This window comes from Bufo bufo, chromosome 5 (genome assembly GCF_905171765.1).
Source record: "Bufo bufo chromosome 5, aBufBuf1.1, whole genome shotgun sequence".
In the NCBI taxonomy this organism is placed as follows: Eukaryota; Metazoa; Chordata; class Amphibia; order Anura; family Bufonidae; genus Bufo; species Bufo bufo.
In genome coordinates, this window is record NC_053393.1 from 437,571,467 (window position 1) to 437,573,628 (window position 2,162).

General features: G+C 52.1%; 1 pseudogene; it reads right to left on the reverse strand.

Moving 5' to 3' along the window:
* Positions 1–876: 876 nt before the first annotated feature.
* LOC121002553 lies at positions 877–1,382 on the reverse strand (annotated as a pseudogene).
* Between the last annotated feature and the right edge of the window lie 780 nt (positions 1,383–2,162).

Sequence of the window (2,162 nt, forward strand, 5' to 3'; positions counted from 1 at the left end):
ATGCGTGCACTCATCCAACAGCGCAGAAGCTGAATGTGTTCCTGGCCAAGATGCTGGTGCTGCAGTCCCTCCCTTTACAAGTGGTGGACTCTGCACCTTTCAGAGAACTGATGTCTTGTGCCGAGCCGAGGTAGAGAGTCCAAAGCCGTAATTTATTTGCCAAAAAGGCAGTACCAGCCCTGCACACACATGTAGAACAGAGGGTGGGTCATTCATTGAGCCTGTAGGTGTCTGCCAAACTGCATGGCAGCGCTGACATGTGGAGCTGTAACTGCGGTCAGGGACAAAACATGTCCTTTACGGCCCACTGGGTGAATGTGGTTCCTGCACAGCTACACCAGCAACTTGGCCAGGTGACGCCGATTCCGCCACATCGTTGGTTCTGCGAAAATGTCCGCCTCTGCGTCCTCATCCTCCACCGTGTCCTCAGCCTCCATTGCAGGGACAATTCACAGTGCCCATCCAGCATACCACATGTGCAGGGCACGGCGGTGTCACGCTGTTCTGCACCTCATTTGCCTGAGCGAACGAAATCAAACAGGGGAGGAACTGCTCCGTGTCCTTCATCAAGAAATAGATTCCTTGCTTTCTCCTTGATAACTTAAAATCGGAACCATGGTGACCGACAATAGGAATAACATGGTGTCGGCGCTGCGTCAAGGAGTGCTGAGCCATGCACCCTGCATGGCACACGTGTTCAATCTGGTTGTCAAGCGGTTCCTGAAGTCTTCCATCCATCTGAAAGACATCCTAAAAATGGCCAGGACATTTGCATGCACTTCAGCCACTCGTACACCGCAAAGCGCACCCTCTTGAGCTGCAGCGGCAGAACGGCACCCCCAAACATAGGCTGATATGCGATGTTTCCACCCGTTGTCAGGACTCGAACCTGTGAAAGTCATGAACAATGTCAGCAGGATCACTGTCAGCAAATTCAGGGACGGGTACATTGATCAATTCAACTTCTTCTTCTTCCAGGATCTGAATTCTCTCCTTAAATGAGTGGTAGCGGACATGGGATTCTGCATAAGGCTCAGTGAGTGACACGTCATCCTCGGTGTACCTTATTCCACAAAAGTATACACCACGCTGTGAAACAAAATATCTGTAAAGGTAAGCTCCACCTAACACGATGCCAGCCAGCATAAAGGCCAATCCAAAGCACATGCACCAGCACCAGGCCCGTCTCTGTCCCAAGTGGTACAACTTCTTCCACCTCCTTGTTCTCCGGGTTGATCAGAACCTCGCTGTTCTCATCTTCCTTCTTGGCGTCTTTCTGCGCCAGGGATGAATTAAAGGCTAATTTCACCATGGTGTCTGAGGGCCGCAGTGGCGGCTGCGGGTGTTCAGGAACAGGTAAGGCAGACGGGGCTTTCTCTTTGTTGTGACCTCTGTTATGGAGTAGTGTCAATCGAGGCTCACCTGAGTCTGAGGACACCCGAGCTGGAAGTATGGAGTCCAGTGGCAGAGGCCCACAGAAGCAGGAGGCAGGTAGCGTGGTCGATCAGTCCGGGTCGGCAGCAGAGATGGCAGCGAGATAACAGCAGGAGTAGACGGAGGCGTGGTCGGTGGTAAGCAGTAAGTCAATGCAGGCGGCAATTCAGCGAGGTCAAAACGGTCCGGGTTGGCAACGATGGTAAATCAGCAATAGCGGTGGAGGAGCAGAGAGGAAGCTTGCTACAGGCTTGGAGGCACAATAACCAGCAAAGGGCTGGGTTCAAGGGCTGGGTTTTATAGGGAAGTAGCAGGTGCAAGAGATTGGAATAATCAGCAGGTCAAGGCAAGGACAAGAGAGGTAGTTAGAAGTTAGCTAGAGAACAGTCCAAGGAGAGACAGTAGCCTAGTGGGTAGAGCTACCACCTGGGACATGACTGGCCACAGGTTCGAGTCCTGACACCCGTTGGAATTCCACCCTCCATATGTTGGACCAACTGTACGAACAGAGAAAGGCCATAAACGATTTTTTGATGATCCAAGCGGACAGGAGTACTCCCCTGTGTAACTTTGATGTCAGCCAGTGGCAGCTCATGCGTGACACCTGCCGTTTGCTCAGGCCCTTTGAGGAGGCCACGTTATTTGTCAGTCGCCAGTCGACATGTTTGGGATGCTCTGGATCGGCGTATACGACAGCATGTTCCAGTTCCTGCCAATATTCTGCAACT